At 21.8% G+C, this 26,432-nt stretch overlaps 1 long non-coding RNA gene across 2 annotated transcripts in view; it reads left to right on the forward strand.

Moving 5' to 3' along the window:
• The window catches only part of LOC145268758 (uncharacterized), a 467,671-nt gene extending 441,599 nt beyond the window's left edge, over positions 1 to 26,072 (forward strand). The window contains exons 3-5 of one of the 2 annotated variants that reach the window (XR_013864921.1): positions 2,397 to 2,513; positions 16,831 to 16,890; positions 25,000 to 26,072. This is a non-coding gene — a long non-coding RNA (uncharacterized LOC145268758). Of the gene's footprint in view, positions 1 to 2,396; positions 2,514 to 16,830; positions 18,815 to 24,999 lie in introns of those variants that run through there. The other variant, XR_013864920.1, reaches the window with a different exon arrangement.
• Positions 26,073 to 26,432: the final 360 nt, after the last annotated feature.

A 26,432-nucleotide genomic window follows, 5' to 3' on the forward strand; every position in this document is an offset into this window, starting at 1 on the left:
ATTGCTCAGTAGAAATAGAGATAGAAATAAATTGGCGTACTTTGCATATATACAAACGAAATTTACCTTGCATATATATAAACGAAATTTACCTTGCATATATATAAACGAAATCTACCTTGCATATATATAAACGAAATTTACCTTGCATATATATAAACGAAATTTACCTTGCATATATATAAACGAAATTTACCTTGCATATATACAAACGAAATCTACCTTGCATATATATAAACGAAATTTACCTTGCATATATATAAACGAAATTTACCTTGCATATATATAAACGAAATTTACCTTGCATATATACAAACGAAATTTACCTTGCATATATATAAACGAAATTTACCTTGCATATATATAAACGAAATTTACCTTGCATATATATAAACGAAATTTACCTTGCATATATATAAACGAAATTTACCTTGCATATATATAAACGAAATTTACCTTGCATATATATAAACGAAATTTACCTTGCATATATATAAACGAAATTTACCTTGCATATATATAAACGAAATTTACCTTGCATATATATAAACGAAATCTACCTTGCAAATTAATATATTAATACCGACTAAAAACTTAATATTTTAATACAGACTAAAAACTTAATATTTTAATACAGATTAAAAACTTAATATTTTAATACATGCTAAATACTTAATATTTTCACACAGACTAAAAACTTCATATTTTATTACAGACTAAAAACTGAATCTATTAATACAGATGCAAACTGAATATTTCAATACAGACTAAAAACTTAATATTTCAATACATGCTAAAAACTTAATATTTTAATACAGACTAAAAATTTACATATTAATAAAGACTAAAACCTGAGTATATTATTACAGACTACAAATTAATATATGAATACAGAGAAAAAACACTTAATATTTTAATACAGACTAAAAACTTTTTATTTTAATACAGACTAAAAACTTAATATATAAATACAGACAAAAAACTTAATATATAAATACAGACTAAAAACTTTATATTTTACTACAGACTAAAAACTTAATATATTAATACAGACTAAAACATTAATATTTTAATACAGACTAAAAACTTAATATATAAATACAGACTAAAAATTTAATATATAAATGCAGACTAAAAACTTAATATATTAATACTGACTAAAATTTACCTTGCATATATACAAACGAAATTTACCTTGCATATATATAAACGAAATTTACCTTGCATATATATAAACGAAATCTACCTTGCATATATACAAACGAAATCTACCTTGCATATATACAAAGGAAATTTACCTTGCATATATACAAACGAAATCTACCTTGCATATATACAAACGAAATTTACCTTGCATATATACAAACGAAATCTACCTTGCATATATATAAACGAAATCTACCTTGCATATATACAAACGAAATTTACCTTGCATATATATAAACGAAATTTACCTTGCATATATACAAACGAAATTTACCTTGCATATATATAAACGAAATTTACCTTGCATATATACAAACGAAATCTCCCTTGCATATATATAAACGAAATCTACCTTGCATATATACAAAGGAAATTTACGAGTAATAAAACAAATAACTATTTTGCATTTTGCAATTAACTTTTAATGTGTAATATCACATATCTATTATATAAAGGTGTCATGTTCATTTGTTTGCATGGAAATCGCTCCGTACAAGGCATAAAGCCGTTTAGTGTAAAATTATACTAGAGAATTCTATGAAGAAAAAAAAATCACCATGATATTTCAAAAAACAGATCGTCATCAAACCAATAGGTTATTCCACCATTATTGTGTTAATATTAATAGTTGTGATAAAGTGTTGACAATGTGATACTAGTTCCTCATATGAAATCATGAAGGATTTCGATTTGTGACTCAAATAATTGCTTTATGTACACATGCAATAATTAATGGATCGCAAAAGAGATTTGATGAGAAAGGCCAACAATTGTCAGAGTCGATTTCTTCCTAAGAACAACGCTGTTACCCATCCTTCTTCAGTTACCCCAATCATGTATACAACGACTATCATCATCATAACAGCAATCGTCTATAATTTGTCTCCTGCCAGCCATCTACAGCAACAGACAAAACAATAGCAATTACACCAAAAAGTAAAAGATTCCAATTGAAAGACCAAAATGCACTTCGAGCAGATTAATAATCACACGTCTTTTTCGTTTCTTTTTTATTTCAGATTAGCTAGGTTTGTAGTACACAACAAACGAAGGCATTGTCTGTGACCTTCCACCACAAACCTGTAAGGAACCGATTGATAAATATGAGAGAATTTAATAAGAATAATATTAAAATTGTTTCTGATTTACATTTTTAAAAAATTGTCTCTTTATATGTTTCCTTTTTTCAGTAAAATCTTGGCTTCAATCAGCGAGGGGTCAGCTATGAGTCTGGACCGATAGTATCACCGGAAGTAACCTGTAAAGGTGTTCACAGAGATCAAACAGCCAGAAACCTGGAACCATCAGTGAGTTGGAATTCATATTTTTCTTTTCTATCTGGCTGATAAATTAACTTAAAAATGTAAATATGCCAAAAGCGGATATCGCAGCAACAAGAGATATTTTTGCAAAAACTGTTGACTTAAAATCGAAATCATAAAAAAAAAAAAAAATGGAATTTTATGTCAATTTATTCACTTTTCAGATACAAATCGCAAATTATATGAAACTAATTCCTAGCCAATATAAACACTCTTCAGCAGCATTGTGTCCGTATTTAACAATATTATTTCATTTATTTTTTATTGTAAATTTTAAAAGTTGAAAAAGAAAAGAAATTAATATATGATTGTTTATTATTTTAACAATTATCTTCATGAAATTTGGATCTACAGTTCGAAAAAAAAAATGCTATTACTAACGAAAAAATACTTAATATTTTCATATAGACTAAAAACTTAATATTTTAATACATACAAAAAACATATTAATAGATACAAAAAACTAAACATATAAATATATACAAAAAACTTAATATTGTAATACATACTAAAAACTTAATATTGTAATGCATACTAAAAACTTAATATTGTAATGCATACTAAAAACTTAATATTGTAATGCATACTAAAAACTTAATATTGTAATACATACTAAAAACTTAATATATTAATACAGACAAAAAATGAATATATTAATACGTACAAAAAATTAATATTTAATAGAGACTAAAAACTTAATATATTATTACATACAAACAACTTAATATTTTAATACAGACTAAAAACTAAATATTGTAATACATACTACAAACTTAATATATTAATACAGACAAAACATTAATATTTTAATACATGCAAAAAACTTAATATTTTAATACAGACTAAAAACTTAATATTGTAATACATACGAAAAACTTAATATTGTAATACATACGAAAAACTTAATATTGTAATACATACGAAAAACTTAATATATTAATACAGACTAAAAACTTAATATTTTAATGCAGACAAAAAAACTTAAAACATTAATACATACTAAAAACTTAATATTGTAATACATATTAAAAACTGAATATTTTCATGGATACTAAAAACTTAATATTTTAATACATACGAAAAACTTAATATATAAATACAGACTAAAAACTTAATATATTAATACAGACTAATAACTTAATATATTAATACATGCAAAAGCTAAATATTCTAATATTTAATTACTGACTAAAAACTTAATATTTTAATACAGATTAAAAACTTAATATTTTAATACATGCTAAATACTTAATATTATCACACAGACTAAAAACTTCATATTTTATTACAGACTAAAAACTGAATCTATTAATACAGATGCAAACTGAATATTCAAATACAGACTAAAAACTTAATATTTCAATACATGCTAAAAACTTAATATTTTAATACAGACTAAAAATTTACATATTAATAAAGACTAAAACCTGAGTATATTATTACAGACTACAAATTAATATATGAATACAGAGAAAAAACACTTAATATTTTAATACAGACGAAAAACTTTTTATTTTAATACAGACTAAAAACTTAATATATAAATACAGACAAAAAACTTAATATATAAATACAGATTAAAAACTTTATATTTTACTACAGACTAAAAACTTAATATATTAATACAGACTAAAACATTAATATTTTAATACAGACTAAAAACTAAATATATAAATACAGACTAAAAATTTAATATATAAATACAGACTAAAAACTTAATATATTAATACTGACTAAAAACTTAATATATAAATCCAGACTAAAAACTTAATATATTAATCCAGACTAAAAACTTAATATATTAATACAGACTAAAACATTAATATATTAATACAGACTAAAAACTTAATATATAAATACAGACTAAAAACTTTATATTTTACTACAGACTAAAAACTTAATATTTTAATACAGACTAAAACATTAATATATTAATACAGACTAAAAACTTAATATATAAATACAGACTAAAAACCTAATATATAAATACAGACTAAAAACTTTACATTTTACTACAGACTAAAAACTTAATATATTAATACAGACTAAAACATTAATATTTTAATACAGACTAAAAACTTTATATATAAATACAGACTAAAAACTTAATATATAAATCCAGACTAAAAACTTAATATATTAATACAGACTAAAAACTTAATATATAAATCCAGACTAAAAACTTAATATATTAATACAGACTAAAAACTTAATATATTAATACAGACTAAAAACTTAATATATTAATACAGACTAAAAGCTTAATATATAAATACAGACTAAAAACTTAATATTTTAATACAGACTAAAAACTTAATATTTTAATACAGACTAAAAACTTAATATATAAATACAGACTAAAAACTTAATATATAAATACAGACTAAAAACTTTATATTTTAATACAGACTAAAAACTTTATATTTTAATACAGACTAAAAACTTCATATATAAATACAGACTAAAAACTTAATATATTAATACAGACTAAAAGCTTAATATATAAATACAGACTAAAAACTTAATATATTAATACAGACTAAAAACTTTATATTTTACTACAGACTAAAAACTTAATATATTAATACAGACTAAAACATTAATATTTTAATACAGACTAAAAACTAAATATATAAATACAGACTAAAAATTTAATATATAAATACAGACTAAAAACTTAATATATTAATACTGACTAAAAACTTAATATATAAATCCAGACTAAAAACTTAATATATTAATCCAGACTAAAAACTTAATATATTAATACAGACTAAAACATTAATATATTAATACAGACTAAAAACTTAATATATAAATACAGACTAAAAACTTTATATTTTACTACAGACTAAAAACTTAATATTTTAATACAGACTAAAACATTAATATATTAATACAGACTAAAAACTTAATATATAAATACAGATTAAAAACCTAATATATAAATACAGACTAAAAACTTTACATTTTACTACAGACTAAAAACTTAATATATTAATACAGACTAAAACATTAATATTTTAATACAGACTAAAAACTTTATATATAAATACAGACTAAAAACTTAATATATAAATCCAGACTAAAAACTTTATATATTAATACAGACTAAAAACTTAATATATAAATCCAGACTAAAAACTTAATATATTAATACAGACTAAAAACTTAATATATTAATACAGACTAAAAACTTAATATATTAATACAGACTAAAAGCTTAATATATAAATACAGACTAAAAACTTAATATTTTAATACAGACTAAAAACTTAATATTTTAATACAGACTAAAAACTTAATATATAAATACAGACTAAAAACTTAATATATAAATACAGACTAAAAACTTTATATTTTAATACAGACTAAAAACTTTATATTTTAATACAGACTAAAAACTTAATATATAAATACAGACTAAAAACTTAATATATTAATACAGACTAAAAGCTTAATATATACATACAGACTAAAAACTTAATATATTAATACAGACTAAAAACTTAATATATTAATACAGACTAAAAACTTTATATTTTAATACAGACTAAAAACTTAATATATTAATACAGACTAAAAACTTAATATTTCAATACAGACTAAAAACTTAATATATAATAACAGACTAAAAACTTTATATATAAATACAGACTAAAAACTTTATATTTTAATACAGACTAAAAACTTTATATTTTAATACAGACTAAAAACTTAATATATAAATACAGACTAAAAACTTAATATATTAATACAGACTAAAAGCTTAATATATAAATACAGACTAAAAACTTAATATATTAATACAGACTAAAAACTTAATATATTAATACAGACTAAAAACTTAATATTTCAATACAGACTAAAAACTTAATATATAAATACAGACTAAAAACTTTATATATAAATACAGACTAGAAACTAAATATATTAATACAGACTAAAAACGTAATATATAAATACAGACTAAAGATTTAATATATAAATACAGACTAAAAACTTAATATATAAATACAGACTAAAAACTTAATATTTCAATACAGACTAAAAACTTCATATATAAATACAGACTAAAAACTTAATATATTAATACAGATTAAAAACTTAATATTTAAATACAGACTAAAAACTTAATATTTTAATACAGACTAAAAACTTAATATTTTAATACAGACTAAAACCATAATATTTTAATACAGACTAAAAACTTAATATATTTATACGGACTTAAAACTTAATATATTAATACGGACTTCAAACTTAATATTTTAATACAGACTAAAAATTTTACATATTAATATAGACTAAAAACTGACTATATTTTTACAGACTACAAATTAATATATGGATACTGACAAAACACTTAATATTTTAATACGGACTAAAAACTTAATATATTAATAAAGGCTAAAAACTGAATATATAAATACAGACTAAAAACTTAATATATTAATACAGACTAAAAACTAAATATCTTAATACAGACTAAAAACTAAATATCTTAATACAGACAAAAAATATTTTAATACAGGCGAAAAATGTAATATTTAATTAGAGACTAAAAACTAAATATATGAATACAGACTAAACATTTAATATTTTTATACAGACAAAAACTGAATATATTAATACATGCAAAAACTAAATATATTTATACAGACAAAAAATTATTATATTAATACATACTGAAAACTTAATATATTAATACAGAGTATCAACTGAATATATTAATACATACAAATTAATTGATATATTAATGCATGCAAAAAACTTTATATTTTAATACATACAAAAACTTTATATATTAACACAGACTAAAAACATAATATTTTTTATATATACTAAAATCTTAAAATACTATTACATACTAAAAACATAATATTTTAAAAACTACAAAGAAATTAATATATTATACGGATAAAAAACTTAATATTTTATTACATACTAAAAACTTAATATATTAATAAAGAATAAACACTTAATATATTTATACATACAAAGAACTTAATATTTTAATAAATACAAAAAACTTTATATATCAATACAGATTAAAAACTTAATATATTTATGAAGACGAAAATTTTAATATATTAATACCTACTAAAAACTTAATATATTAATACGGAGTAACAACGGAATATATTAAGATATATACAAAAAATTGATATATTAATACATACAAAAAACTAAATATTTTAATACAAACTAAAAACTTAATATATTTATACAGACTAAAAACATAATAATTTTGTACATACCAAAAACTTAAAATATTCATACAGACAAAAAACTTAATATATAAATACAGACTAAAAGCTTAATATATTAATGCAGACTTAAAACTTAATATATTAATACAGACTAAAAACTTAATATATTAATACAGACTAAAAAATTAATATATAAATACAGACATATACTTACTATATTAATACAGACTAAAAACTTAATATTTTAATACAGACTAAAAACTTAATATTTTAATACATCCAAAAACTTAATATATTAATACAGACTAAAAACATAATATTTTTATACATACTTAAAACTTAAAATATTAATAGATACTAAAAATTTAATATATTAATACAGACTAAAAATTTAATATATAAATACAGATATATACTTAATATATAAATACAGACTAAAAACTTAATATTTTAGTACATGCTAAAAACTTTATATTTTAATAAAGACTAAGAACTTAATACTTAATTACAGATAAAAAACTTGATATCTTAATATATACTAAAAACTTAATATTTTTTTACAGACTAAAAACTTAATATATTTATACGGACGAAAAACTTAATATATTAGTACAGACTCAAAATTTAATATTTTAATACATACTAAAAACTACTTATTTTAATACAGACTATATTAATACATTAATACAGATTAAAAACTTAATATATTAATACAGACTAAGAACGTAATATACAGACATAAAACTTTATATATAAATACAGACTAAAAACTTAATATATTAATACAGACTAAAAACTTAATATATAAATACAGACTAAAAACTTAATATATTAATACAGACTAAAAACTTAATATATTTATACAGACTAAAAACTTAATATATAAATACAGACTAAAAACTTAATATATAAATACAGACTAAAAACTTAATATATTAATACAGACTAAAAACTTAATATATTAATACAGACTAAAAACTTAATATATAAATACAGACTAAAAACTTAATATATAAATACAGACTAAAAACTTAATATATAAATACAGACTAAAAACTTAAAACATTAATACAGACTAAAAACTTAATATATTAATACAGACTAAAAACTTAATATATTTATACAGACTAAAAACTTAATATATAAATACAGACTAAAAACTTAATATATAAATACAGACTAAAAACTTAATATATAAATACAGACTAAAAACTTAATATATAAATACAGACTAAAAACTTAAAACATACATACAGACTAAAAACTTAATATATTAATACAGACTAAAAGCTTAATATATTAATGCAGACTAAAAACTTAATATATTAATACAGACTAAAAACTTAATATATAAATACAGACTAAAAATTTAATATATAAATACAGACATATACTTACTATATTAATACAGACTAAAAACTTAATATTTTAATACATACAAAAAACTTAATGTTTTAATACATACAAAAAACTTAATATATTAATACAGACTAAAAACATAATATTTTTATACATACTAAAAACTTAAAATATTAATAGATACTAAAAATTTAATATATTCATACAGACTAAAAATTTAATATATAAATACAGACATATACTTAATATATAAATACAGACATATACTTAATATATTAATACAGACTAAAAACTTAATATTTTATTACATGCTAAAAACTTTATATTTTAATAAAGACTAAAAACTTAATATTTAATTACAGATAAAAAACTTGATATCTTAATATATACTAAAAACTTAATATTTTTTTACAGACTAAAAACTTAATATATTTATACGGACGAAAATCTTAATATATTAGTACAGACTCAAAATTTAATATTTTAATACATACTAAAAACTACTTATTTTAATACAGACTATATTAATACATTAATACAGATTAAAAACTTAATATATTAATACAGACTAAGAACTTAATATACAGACATTAAACTTTATATATAAATACAGACTAAAAACTTAATATATTAATACAGACTAAAAACTTAATATATTAATACAGACTAAAAACTTAATATATAAATACAGACTAAAAACTTAATATATAAATACAGATTAAAACTTAATATATTAATACAGACTAAAAACTTAATATATAAATACAGACTAAAAACTTAATATATAAATACAGACTAAAAACTTAATATATAAATACAGACTAAAAACTTAATATATAAATACAGACTAAAAACTTAATATATTAATACAGACTAAAAACTTAATATATAAATACAGACTAAAAACTTAATATATAAATACAGACTAAAAACTTAATATATAAATACAGACTAAAAACTTAATATATAAATACAGACTAAAAACTTAATATATAAATACAGACTAAAAACTTAAAATATTAATACAGACTAAAAACTTAATATATTAATACAGACTAAAAGCTTAATATATTAATGCAGACTAAAAACTTAATATATTAATACAGACTAAAAACTTAATATATAAATCCAGACTAAAAACTTAATATATTAATACAGACTAAAAGCTTAATATATTAATACAGACTAAAACATTAATATATTAATACAGACTAAAAACTTAATATATAAATACAGACTAAAAACTTTATATTTTACTACAGACTAAAAACTTAATATTTTAATACAGACTAAAACATTAATATATTAATACAGACTAAAAACTTAATATATAAATACAGACTAAAAACCTAATATATAAATACGGACTAAAAACTTTACATTTTACTACAGACTAAAAACTTAATATATTAATACAGACTAAAACATTAATATTTTAATACAGACTAAAAACTTTATATATAAATACAGACTAAAAACTTAATATATAAATCCAGACTAAAAACTTAATATATTAATACAGACTAAAAACTTAATATATAAATCCAGACTAAAAACTTAATATATTAATACAGACTAAAAACTTAATATATTAATACAGACTAAAAACTTAATATATTAATACAGACTAAAAGCTTAATATATAAATACAGACTAAAAACTTAATATTTTAATACAGACTAAAAACTTAATATTTTAATACAGACTAAAAACTTAATATATAAATACAGACTAAAAACTTAATATATAAATACAGACTAAAAACTTTATATTTTAATACAGACTAAAAACTTTATATTTTAATACAGACTAAAAACTTAATATATAAATACAGACTAAAAACTTAATATATTAATACAGACTAAAAGCTTAATATATAAATACAGACTAAAAACTTAATATATTAATACAGACTAAAAACTTAATATATTAATACAGACTAAAAACTTTATATTTTAATACAGACTAAAAACTTAATATATGAATACAGACTAAAAACTTAATATTTCAATACAGACTAAAAACTTAATATATAAATACAGACTAAAAACTTAATATATAAATACAGACTAAAAACTTTATATTTTAATACAGACTAAAAACTTTATATTTTAATACAGACTAAAAACTTAATATATAAATACAGACTAAAAACTTAATATATTAATACAGACTAAAAGCTTAATATATAAATACAGACTAAAAACTTAATATATTAATACAGACTAAAAACTTAATATATTAATACAGACTAAAAACTTTATATTTTAATACAGACTAAAAACTTAATATATTAATACAGACTAAAAACTTAATATTTCAATACAGACTAAAAACTTAATATATAAATACAGACTAAAAACTTTATATATAAATACAGACTAGAAACTAAATATATTAATACAGACTAAAAACGTAATATATAAATACAGACTAAAGATTTAATATATAAATACAGACTAAAAACTTAATATATAAATACAGACTAAAAACTTAATATTTCAATACAGACTAAAAACTTCATATATAAATACAGACTAAAAACTTAATATATTAATACAGATTAAAAACTTAATATTTAAATACAGACTAAAAACTTAATATTTTAATACAGACTAAAAACTTAATATTTTAATACAGACTAAAACCATAATATTTTAATACAGACTAAAAACTTAATATATTTATACGGACTTAAAACTTAATATATTAATACGGACTTCAAACTTAATATTTTAATACAGACTAAAAATTTTACATATTAATATAGACTAAAAACTGACTATATTTTTACAGACTACAAATTAATATATGGATACTGACAAAACACTTAATATTTTAATACGGACTAAAAACTTAATATATTAATAAAGGCTAAAAACTGAATATATAAATACAGACTAAAAACTTAATATATTAATACAGACTAAAAACTAAATATATTAATACAGACTAAAAACTAAATATCTTAATACAGACAAAAAATATTTTAATACAGGCGAAAAATGTAATATTTAATTAGAGACTAAAAACTAAATATATGAATACAGACTAAACATTTAATATTTTTATACAGACAAAAACTGAATATATTAATACATGCAAAAACTAAATATATTTATACAGACAAAAAATTATTATATTAATACATACTGAAAACTTAATATATTAATACAGAGTATCAACTGAATATATTAATACATACAAATTAATTGATATATTAATGCATGCTAAAAACTTTATATTTTAATACATACAAAAGCTTTATATATTAACACAGACTAAAAACATAATATTTTTTATATATACTAAAATCTTAAAATACTATTACATACTAAAAACATAATATTTTAAAAACTACAAAGAAATTAATATATTATACGGATAAAAAACTTAATATTTTATTACATACTAAAAACTTAATATATTAATAAAGAATAAACACTTAATATATTTATACATACAAAGAACTTAATATTTTAATAAATACAAAAAACTTTATATATCAATACAGATTAAAAACTTAATATATTTATGAAGACGAAAATTTTAATATATTAATACCTACTAAAAACTTAATATATTAATACGGAGTAACAACGGAATATATTAAGATATATACAAAAAATTGATATATTAATACATACAAAAAACTAAATATTTTAATACAAACTAAAAACTTAATATATTTATACAGACAAAAAACATAATAATTTTGTACATACCAAAAACTTAAAATATTCATACAGACTAAAAACTTAATATATAAATACAGACTAAAAGCTTAATATATTAATGCAGACTAAAAACTTAATATATTAATACAGACTAAAAACTTAATATATTAATACAGACTAAAAAATTAATATATAAATACAGACATATACTTAATATATTAATACAGACTAAAAACTTAATATTTTAATACAGACTAAAAACTTAATATTTTAATACATCCAAAAACTTAATATATTAATACAGACTAAAAACATAATATTTTTATACATACTTAAAACTTAAAATATTAATAGATACTAAAAATTTAATATATTAATACAGACTAAAAATTTAATATATAAATACAGATATATACTTAATATATAAATACAGACTAAAAACTTAATATTTTAGTACATGCTAAAAACTTTATATTTTAATAAAGACTAAAAACTTAATACTTAATTACAGATAAAAAACTTGATATCTTAATATATACTAAAAACTTAATATTTTTTTACAGACTAAAAACTTAATATATTTATACGGACGAAAAACTTAATATATTAGTACAGACTCAAAATTTAATATTTTAATACATACTAAAAACTACTTATTTTAATACAGACTATATTAATACATTAATACAGATTAAAAACTTAATATATTAATACAGACTAAGAACGTAATATACAGACATAAAACTTTATATATAAATACAGACTAAAAACTTAATATATTAATACAGACTAAAAACTTAATATATAAATACAGACTAAAAACTTAATATATTAATACAGACTAAAAACTTAATATATTTATACAGACTAAAAACTTAATATATAAATACAGACTAAAAACTTAATATATAAATACAGACTAAAAACTTAATATATTAATACAGACTAAAAACTTAATATATTAATACAGACTAAAAACTTAATATATAAATACAGACAAAAAACTTAATATATAAATACAGACTAAAAACTTAATATATAAATACAGACTAAAAACTTAAAACATTAATACAGACTAAAAACTTAATATATTAATACAGACTAAAAACTTAATATATTTATACAGACTAAAAACTTAATATATAAATACAGACTAAAAACTTAATATATAAATACAGACTAAAAACTTAATATATAAATACAGACTAAAAACTTAATATATAAATACAGACTAAAAACTTAAAACATACATACAGACTAAAAACTTAATATATTAATACAGACTAAAAGCTTAATATATTAATGCAGACTAAAAACTTAATATATTAATACAGACTAAAAACTTAATATATAAATACAGACTAAAAATTTAATATATAAATACAGACATATACTTACTATATTAATACAGACTAAAAACTTAATATTTTAATACATACAAAAAACTTAATGCTTTAATACATACAAAAAACTTAATATATTAATACAGACTAAAAACATAATATTTTTATACATACTAAAAACTTAAAATATTAATAGATACTAAAAATTTAATATATTAATACAGACTAAAAATTTAATATATAAATACAGACATATACTTAATATATAAATACAGACATATACTTAATATATTAATACAGACTAAAAACTTAATATTTTATTACATGATAAAAACTTTATATTTTAATAAAGACTAAAAACTTAATATTTAATTACAGATAAAAAACTTGATATCTTAATATATACTAAAAACTTAATATTTTTTTACAGACTAAAAACTTAATATATTTATACGGACGAAAATCTTAATATATTAGTACAGACTCAAAATTTAATATTTTAATACATACTAAAAACTACTTATTTTAATACAGACTATATTAATACATTAATACAGATTAAAAACTTAATATATTAATACAGACTAAGAACTTAATATACAGACATTAAACTTTATATATAAATACAGACTAAAAACTTAATATATTAATACAGACTAAAAACTTAATATATTAATACAGACTAAAAACTTAATATATAAATACAGACTAAAAACTTAATATATAAATACAGATTAAAACTTAATATATTAATACAGACTAAAAACTTAATATATAAATACAGACTAAAAACTTAATATATAAATACAGACTAAAAACTTAATATATAAATACAGACTAAAAACTTAATATATAAATACAGACTAAAAACTTAATATATTAATACAGACTAAAAACTTAATATATAAATACAGACTAAAAACTTAATATATAAATACAGACTAAAAACTTAATATATAAATACAGACTAAAAACTTAATATATAAATACAGACTAAAAACTTAAAATATTAATACAGACTAAAAACTTAATATATTAATACAGACTAAAAGCTTAATATATTAATGCAGACTAAAAACTTAATATATTAATACAGACTAAAAACTTAATATATAAATACAGACTAAAAATTTAATATATAAATACAGACATATACTTAATATATTAATACAGACTAAAAACTTAATATTTTAATACATACAAAAAACCTAATGTCTTAAGACATACAAAAAACTTAATATATTAATACAGACTATAAACATAATATTTTTATACATACTAAAAACTTAAAATATTAATAGATACTAAAAATTTAATATATTCATACAGACTAAAAATTTAATATATAAATACAGCCATATACTTAATATATAAATACAGACATATACTTAATATATTAATACAGACTAAAAACTTAATATTTTAGTACATGCTAAAAACTTTATATTTTAATAAAGACTAAAAACTTAATATTTAATTACAGATAAAAAACTTGATATCTTAATATATACTAAAAACTTAATATTTTTTTACAGACTAAAAACTTAATATATTTATACGGACGAAAATCTTAATATATTAGTACAGACTCAAAATTTAATATTTTAATACATACTAAAAACTACTTATTTTAATACAGACTATATTAATACATTAATACAGATTAAAAACTTAATATATTAATACAGACTAAAAACTTAATATACAGACATTAAACTTTATATATAAATACAGACTAAAAACTTAATATATTAATACAGACTAAAAACTTAATATATATTATACAGACTAAAAACATAATATATTAATACAGACTAAAAACTTAATATATAAATACAGACTAAAAACTTAATATATTAATACAGACTAAAAACTTAATATAGTAATACAGACTAAAAACTTAATATATTAATACAGACTAAAAACTTAATGTATAAATACAGACTAAAAACTTAATATATAAATACAGACTAAAAACTTAATATATTAATACAGACTAAAAACTTAATATAGTAATACAGACTAAAAACTTAATATATTAATACAGACTAAAAACTTAATGTATAAATACAGACTAAAAACTTAATATATAAATACAGACTAAAAACTTAATATATTAATACAGACTAAAAACTTAATATAGTAATACAGACTAAAAACTTAATATATTAATACAGACTAAAAACAGAAAAATGGGAATAATTCTCGATGATTGGTCAAATAATATAAGACAGGTCAATTATGTTTTAAGCTACAAAGGTTTCATCCCTTACATTAATTTAATTATTATTTTTTTTAACTTGGGCTATTGTAAAAATCGTCTTGACCGGATGAAGTTCTTTTTACTGAGAAAATATGTTAACATAGGAAACTGCTTGTCGCCATATTTTGAATTTCGCAAGTCACATTAAATGCATGGAAAGTTAATGATTCGAGTTTTACAAATATTTTACTTTCAATCTCGTCACATCATTTCTTTTTATATATTTTCTTTTTTATTTTGTAATTTTGATGTTTTACTTGTGTTATAGTCATTCTTTTTAAATTTTCATTGTTTTCAAAAACATTTTTTGCTATATTTATTCTTTTTAAATTTTCATTGTTTTCAAAAACATTTTTTGCTATATTTATTCTTTTTAAAGTTTCATTGTTTTAAAAAATATTTCGCGTTTTTACGATACAATGGGATTTTTACTTTTGTCAAATACAGAAACAACTTTTAGCCCCGGCTTGGAGGAGGGCTATCCTTCACGCACACCGATTAGTTTCCGTAAGTACAAACATTTCACTCTCTTTTTATCCTTTTCATGAATTACTTTAGATGCCGGTTTAACATGTTTCTACGCAGAGTGACTCATAAAAGGCTTATGAGTTAAATTTCGTGTTTGCCCCTACGATAAGAAAATATGCTTTTACTAACCGTCATTCTCAATATTATTGGATACGGAGAAAAATTTACCCGCTTACATGCAATCATTTCAAGACCCTTTCACGCTGTTACATTATCGTAAAGTCCCCACTAACGCCATTTCTACTGTTTCTATGTCCTGTCTCTAGTCACCACATCTATTCAACACTTTTTAAAATATTGATAAACAATTGGTTTATTGTTGCTCTTTTAATTTCATCATCGATTATTTTGTTGACATTTATTATGTCCCGCTTAGCACTTTGTGTTGAGAGGAAGTAATTTTCTTGCTAACGCTTTATTTTTAACAACAAAACAAAAGCGACCCTTACGTCATATAAAAATTTGCCCGCAAGAATCATTCCTCGATATAGCAGTGAAAATGCCAGTGAAAATTAAGCAAAAAAAAAACAAAAAAACTAAAACTAAAAATAAAATAAAAAGACCCAAGGAATATGAATAATAAAAACAATGCTCTTCATAAAAACAAAAATCAAACGGTAATTTGTTAATTTGATAAAAAAAATGTTACAAAATCTCTTTATTATATAATGATTGAATTTCGAAAAGTTTGTAAATATTTGGAAGAAATTTGTAAATATTTGGAAGAAATTTGAAAATAACGAAAAATAAAAAAATCTTTAAAGTTTCTTATCGTTAAATTCTTCCACTGCTTTTCTTATTAAGTTTGGCATCCTTATAGTTTGGCATCCTTATAGTTTGGCATCCTTATAGTTTGGCATCCTTATAGTTTGGCATCCTTATAGTTTGGCATCCTTATAGTCAGTGCCGCGATTTCAAACAGTCAACCAAAATCTTTAGGGAAAAAGAAAGAAATCTAATTTGCCTTCTTGAATCTGTTTTCGTTTGAGTTTAATGTTTTGTAAAACATTAAATTTAATTAATAATATACAGGTACACGAACAGAAACCATCGTACAAATTTCAATTTAAAAAGTGGTCAGAAAATGTAGGAAATCGCCATTGAAGGGATTATCACTTTCAGGAAAATCGATCAAAATAATTCTTAAATCATATTTATACTGCAAGGGCTGCGACAACCTACTTAGTTATATAGCAAAATTGAGATATATATAAAAAAAACTAAATGTATATATAATGAACTGTGTACGTATGCTTATAACCAAATATACAACTGCATTTAAAGATTACATGCAAGTTATTAATTGGTATGTAGAGTTCTGATTTTAATGTAAAAAGGCCTATGGTGATTTAGATGCTATTCAATATTATTAACTTTTAACTATTGTTTTTGGTTGAAAAATGTTCACTAAGTTAACAAAACATGGGAATTTGACTGTCAGTCTAGTTGCAATTATTTACTTTAATATTTTACTATTATTATATAATGTAAAATATAATATGAAAAGATTTTAGAACAAATTCGCTAATTTCTTACAGGAACAAAGAAAACATATTATTTTAAGAATAAAAGATATATCAACAAAAATAATAAGAAACTCCTAAAATTTATTGCAACAAATGACCATTTCTTTTCAATAAGTCTTACAGCCTATTGTCAACATCTGATGTCAGATTTTCAAGTTTAGCGGCTGGTAAGTTGTTTGCAGCAACTTCAAGAGACTACATCTGCTGTTAAATTGCCGTTTATTAGAATAAATATATTGAGGATGCTCCACAGGTTCTCAATGGAATTCAAGTAACAGGTACTTGAAGAGCAAGAAAGTCTCCAACAAATCCCTTTTCTTTCAACCAGAATTAAGTAAATTTAAATGCATGACTTAGGGCGTTGTCTTGCACAGCGTGGCTGAAACGCGGAATATTCTGTGTAGTTTAATTTATATCTATCTATCTATCTATCTATATATATATATATATATATAACGTGTATCTGTATACATATATGTATGTGGCCGTATATATATATATATATATATATATATATATATATATATATATTTGCGTGTGTATGTCATTTTTGACATGAAATCGAACCTCAAAAAACGGCATTATTTTTACACGAATATATTATTTGTTTTACATAAACATTAATGTCACTACACATTCAGGAACATGATTCAGTAACCCAGTTACAAATACCTTGGAACCGTCCTTATACAAAATTTAGTCCGTAATCTGTAATAGTAAACAACGTAAACTTTCCTATAACAACGTCCCTTGAAGAGGTCTCAAGTTTCTTGTAATTGACTGACCGAAATATGCCCATGAATGTGTAGCCACATAGTAATGCTTATGTAAAAAAATAAAATATCTTGCCTTAATTCGTGATAAAACACTTTTGCATTAACCTCGTTAAAACATCATTAGCTGCTTTACCTCTGAAAAATATTAACGAGAAATATTATGAAAATATATGATATATATTATATAATATGTATATAATATATATATATGATATATAATATATATCATATATATACATTATACTATATATATTTATAATATATATATATATTATACATATAATATATATTTATAAAATAGATATATATCATATGTAATAAAATATATTTAATCTATATATATATATATATATATATATATATATATATATATATATATATATATATATATATATATATATATAAATGTAACTCTTGGTTCGTTCGCAATTAATAGTCTAAAAAACCACTGGACGGATGGCTTCCACGTTTTGGTATAATATGTTTACTATATCCATGTGTGTTTTTATATATTTCTTTTTAATTTTAATATTATACTTAATTTTTCTATGATAAATAGGTGGTTTTCTTTGTACCGATAGGCCATTTTTTTTATTTAGGGACAATTATTTATTACCGCTTCCTGTCACGTGACTAGTGTGTCCAATTTAGCGGTTTTCCTGTTAGATCTGGAGATTTCGTTTGCAATCTAGCGGGGAATTCTAGAAAATCTGGAGATATTTCGCACCCACCAAATTTTATATTAAAAAATAAAGAAAAGCGCTTGAAAATACTTTAAAACATAAAATAAACTCATTCATGTAAGTAAAAGAAAGTAGCATTTATTTATTGCCTTTGGTAACAATTATTTATTGATTATTTGTTTTGTTTTTCACCTTTTATCGGCTAACCATTCTTAAATCTCGCTATAATATCGATTTTCCAATTACATTTTAGGTAGGGAGGGCATTCCAACCTCCGAAGTTTAGTTTAAAATACGATCTAAGCAATCCCACTTAATTTAGAAGTATTTAGTCGAAAATTGTAAAAAGCAAGAAACAACAGCAAAAAAAAAACTTATACCAATACAGTAAAATTTAATTATCTACCAACCTAAATACTTTTAACATGCTAAAACAAAGTTTTTTTTGTTTTTTTTATTTTTCTAATTTCAAAATATGTTGCACCATTATTGCGATGTTTGATTTGCAGTATATTTCAATTTAACTTTTATTATAAAAAGTTTGAGTTTATTATTTGTTTCTTGCAAAAAAAAATACCCTTTCTGAAAAAAACAGGTAAAACTAGCTTCATAAAATATGTAAGCCTTCTGGAGAGCTAACCGCTTCAATATAATTCCAGAAACATATAGTGAGAAAACACGGAACATGTTATATATTGAATATACTATATTTATAATTTTTTTATTGTAGGAAGTTAAAATATGGAGTTTTTTTTGGAGGGGTGAATTAGCGATTTTTGAAAATTTCTGATGATAAAAGTTAAAAATCTAGTGATTTTCTGGACATTTCTTTCTCCTGATCTCGCGGGTTTTTTTAAATCTCAGAAAAGGATATTTTGGTCTCACAGGCTTAATGTAAACATAATGTGTTTACAATATCGGTAAATTTTCAATGGGTTTAATCACATGATTATTGATAATGTAACAATGTGATTGAAATTTGATTTAAATTAACCACACGTGGTCGCTTTGCTATCAAATATTCATCGAAAAATGGTAGGGACAGACAATGAATGCCGACGTTCAAAGTGTATAAACATTTTGACCCTTCCCTTTACTTAAAAATTCACCAAAAATCAGGAAATTAACCAATTTTAATGAAAATTTCAGTATTTATCAAATAATGATCGCAGAATATAATGAGCTAATTATTTGTACTTAACTCTTAGTGAAAATGTTTTATTTTCTTTAAACAAAAAATACCTTTACTAAAGTTATGGTTTTCAGTAGTAAATAAAAAACGCAAGAATTTATTTTTTTTTTTTTATATATAAATAAAGCATCGTAATTTGTAACAATAAAAAATAATTTTTACAGGAACATTCCGAAAAAGCCCCTAAAGTCCGTATTAATGTATTCGATATAACTCGAAGAAAAATAAATTTCTCACATACTATCAGGAAATTAAAGATTCAATTAGATTCCTATTTCAGTCACCTAAATTATTCAGGGTGAAATGAGTTTAGGAATTTATAGCCAAACCTAAATATTTTTTTTTTGCTTTAAAAAAATAGCATTAATACAGTAAGTTATGTAAAATTTGCATAGAATGTTCTGCTTTACGGTTGTTGTAAAAATGGAACGGAAATTTGAATTTCGTTCCCTTTTAAATTCGGTACATTTTTACATTACGTCCAACTCATCGTTCACATTTGACACGTCAACTTTTATAGCTTTTCGGGTATGCTGGCAAGGTTAGGGGTGTCTATTCCGAAAGCCGTTCTAACATGGGTAGATTGGTAGGTGTGTCAGAAATTTCGTGAAAAATAGCGAATAATTCCACCCTGTTTTTCCAAGCTTATAACTCCTCGAAAAATGTAACTCAAGCCCTATTTTTTTTTTCAATTAAAGGAGCAAGGACCAAGGTTTCATTAAAAAAAACAACAAAAAACAAACAACGTGTTTTTTTTTTTAAAAAGGTTTTAAATTTCGGACTTTACAGGTAAATTTCTAAAAGCACTACTTTTTTGTTTTAAATTTGAATATATTATTTATTGACCTTTTCTCTTCAATTTGAGATATATAACACTTTGGTGAGTAAATTAATTATTTACTTTTCAATAGAAATTTCAAAATGGGAGGCGTGAATTATTCGACCCTCTGTCTTTCCAAGCTTATAACTACTCGAAAAATGTAATCCGAGCCCTAATTATTTTTTCAATTAAAGGAGCAAGGACCAAGGTTTCATTAAAAAAAAAAACAAAAGGAAAAGCAAACAACGTGGTTTAAAAAAAAAACTTCGAACTTTACAGGTAAATTTCTAAAAAACACTACTTTTTTGTTTTAAATTTGAATATATTATTTATTGACCTTTTCTCTTCAATTTGTGATATATAAAACTTTGGTGTGTAAATTAATTATTTACGTTTTAATAGACACTTGAAAATGGGGGGGCGTAAATTAAAAAAAAAACGTTTGTCTAAAATTTTATATTCAGTTTATTGGAAAGACCATAAAATTTCACATTGATCCTGAAAATATCGTAAAAATAGAATCAATAGAAACATTTTGATAGATTTTTAAAGTTTAAAAATTGAAAAATATTGAGTTCGTAAAATTCATTACTGTTTTTTTTTTTAAATAAAAAAATATTTCTATTACTTTTAAAACAATTTTAATAGTTTATTTTGGAATAAAGAAAATAAAGAACCCACTCTTAAAAGAGAAATTACGAGTTTTTATATTTTATTCGCAGTTTCGTGATACGGGTGACAAAAATTCCTACAAAAATTCTGATACATCTACTAGATTGGAGTGTTTATTCGTTGTAAACGTACCCGACAACCTATAAATGTCGACATTTCCAATGTGAAAGCTGGCCTTATGTAAAAACTAACAAAAAGATATACCAAACTGACTTTTTCGTTTAAAAATAGAATTATTTCCCTTTCGTTATTAACTTTTTTTTTTTTTTTTAAATATTTTGTGTTTTATATACATAAAGTACAATTGTTGAATGTTACTGTTTTGATTATATTCGTTTGGGGGGGCACAATTAAAAAATTAAGAAAGATTAAAACGAAACGAAATTTCAGTTTCTGTTCCATTTTTACAACAACCGTAAAACAGTGCATACTCAGCAAGTTTTATCATAATTTATAAGCATGATGTTGAAACACTAAATCAATATCTTATTTATTTTTCTGCATAATTAATGATGGAAGTATTTTTCTATTTATTTTCTGAACATCTGTTAAAAAAATAATTTGTACATTCTCATGAAAAAGAGAATCAACCTTTTCTCTACATTCACATAACTATTTACAGTATTCATGTAAAGCATTCATCTGTTCTTTTTTATAATAAAAATTCCGTTTTCAAAGAGAAACGTTTACTGCCAAATTTCTTTTTAAAAAAAGTGCAACTTTTCCTGAAAAAAAAACCTTTCACCTAACAATTTATGGTAAAGAATTAATCTTTTTTTTGGGGAAAAAATAACTTTTATTGATTAAAAAAATTGCAAAAAATAATAAAAGTAAATAAACGAACAAAATGCAAGTTTTCTTGAGGAATGTGTTCCATTTTAACAAACTGAGCCACAGCAACGCGTGGCCGGGTACAACTAGTATATATACAAATGTATACATTTTCATATAACATATATAATATATAAATAATATATAACATATATATATATATTAAATATATATACTATATATATAATATATACAAATATAATATATATATGTAATATATAATATGTATATAATATATATAATAAATATATATTATGTCTAATATATATATTATATTATATACATATATATATATATATGTTAAAAATGATCTTTTGCGTCCTTCTTATTTATTTATTACCATTATTATTTAACGTTCCTGTTACTATTCTCTATTACTGTTGAGGGTACTTTTAACGTCTGTGTGTTCTTACATATGTGTTCTTGCTTATATATATGTGTGTGTGTGTGTGTGTTGTGTTGTGTGTTCTATTCTTACACAGTTTCTTGCCTTGAAGGGTCTCGACATGTATGTGCAAATAATGTCATGCGTACATACCTGCTTGCCTTGTCCAGCGGATGATATCTTCTGGTCGCTGGTCTTATGGGGAGTTGTCACTGCTGCAGACAGACGCATTGATAACACAAGATGGATTTGAAGCTTCATTCTTTTATTACAAGACAAGCCTATATCTGGAACCTATGATTGTCGGAGACCCAAGATTTTCCGTCTTCATTTTCTGCTGCCAAAGACTAACTCCAGCCCACGTGGTCGCCAACCGGAAACCTACCACCACAATTCCCGTTACCCCTAATTTCTGGTGTACGTCACCCACAATTTCCGGTGCACTCTATCTAGGTTAACAAAGGGTGACTTCAGTTTGATGATTATCAAATCTAACCTTCTGTGAGCCCACTAAACTCGCTGATGGGAATCGACAATATACTTACATAACTTACTATTTCTAAAAAGTACCTAGATAGAATTTAAGCTGGGATTCCCAATACTATATATAACATATAGAATATATATATTACATATATAGAATATATATATTACATATATAGAATATATATAATATATATAATGTATATATAATATATATACACATATAATATATATATATAATATATAATATATATATAATATATATACAGTATATATAATGCATATAATATGTAATATATATAAAATATATATATATATATATAAATAATGTATATAATATGTAATATATATAACATATATATAAATAATATATATATAATATATATATATTACATATATATATAATATATATATATTACATATATATAATATATATAATATTTATATACAATATATATAATATATACATATAACATATATATGATATATATATATATATATATATATATATATATATATTTACAGGGTGTCCATAAAGTTCGTGTGCACTTTAAAAAAATAATAACTTTATTCATATTTTCGATAGAAATAATCTGTAAAAAATGTTATAAAGTTTCATGTATCTAGTTGCAAGTATATTGAATAATTTTTCACCACAAAATTCATGACATTTTTTAGATAAGTAAAAAATAAGTAAAAAATATTTTCTTTTGTTTTTCAGAATCAATTTGACCCCATGGCTTCAGTTGAGGAAAAAGTAAACTGTGTCCTTTGGTTGGCTGTATTGAAATCTACTATTGCTTAACAAATAAAGTTTAGAATTGAATACAATAAAAAAGCGCCTCATAGGAACACCATTGTTAAATGGATGAAAAAAATTTAAAGAGACAGGCTCTGTCCATGATAAACCACGGTCTAGAAGGCCATGTGTCAGTGACGAAAGTGTTGCTTCCATAGAATCCTTTACTGCAAGTCCAAAAAAGTCTGTAAGACGGGCATCATCGGAGCTCGGGCTGCCAAAGTCTACTGTGCATAAGATTCTGCGGGCAAAACTTCATATGAAAGCTTACAAAATTCAATTACATCAACAGTTATTAGAAGAGGATTACTATGCACGGCTAACTTTCTGTCACCAGTTCAATGAAAAACTTTGCAATGATGATGCATTTGTGAGTAATTCACTGTTTTCTGATGAAGCAACATTTCACATTAGTGGCAAGGTCAACAGGCATAATTGCCGAATTTGGGGAACTGAAAACCCAAATGAAACTGTTGAACATGAAAGGGACTCTCTTAAAGTTAATGTGTGATGTTCTTTAGGAATAAATCGAATCATAGAGCCATATTTTTTTGAAGATCGTGTTATTAACAGTGACAGCTACTTAGATATGTTGCAGAATTACTTTATTCCGCAACTTGAACAATTAAACTTGAAAGATGATACAGTGTTTCAACAAGATGGAGCTGCTTTGCCCGGCGGATCAGTCAGTTTCTAAATCAGGAATTTCCTAACAGATGGATCGGAAGGGGTGGACCGTTTCATTGGCCTCCACGTTCGCCAGATTTGACTCCATTAGATTTTTTTATGGGGGGGTATGGGAAAACAATTGTGTATGCAATCAAACCTAGTTCATTGGAAGATTTGAAAGCTAGAATAACTAATGTCATTTCAGGCATTGCTATAAATCATTTGGCAAATGTTTTTCGTGAACTGCAAAATCGTATTACCCTTTGTATTGCTAATGATGGAGGGCATGTGGAAAGTTAAATAAAATTTCAATAAAAGCTTAAAAATATAGATTTACTTCTTTCAAATCCATTTTACAGATTATTTCTATTGCAAATACAAATAAAAAAGAAATTTTTTAAAGTGCACACGGATTTTATGGACACCCTGTATATGAATTTTTTTTATTGCAAACAAAGTAAATAACATTCCAATTACGAAACATTTTAACACATAATCGGTTAAAATCAATACGATATCCGTAGTTCACAGTTAAATGAAAAGATTTAAGCCGTCCTGACAAGTTTTAGTTTTACTTTTTCTGGCGTCGATCTCATCTCGTGTTGTCTAGAGCGGCCATCGCATGGTTTTATTGCATTTTTTTTGCCACAAATGAAAAACACGGGTAAAAATCTGATGAGTTCATC

The sequence above is a fragment of the Euprymna scolopes genome, chromosome 44, assembly GCF_053919585.1.
Source record: "Euprymna scolopes isolate OS-2025 chromosome 44, ASM5391958v1, whole genome shotgun sequence".
NCBI classification, from domain to species: domain Eukaryota; kingdom Metazoa; phylum Mollusca; class Cephalopoda; order Sepiida; family Sepiolidae; genus Euprymna; species Euprymna scolopes.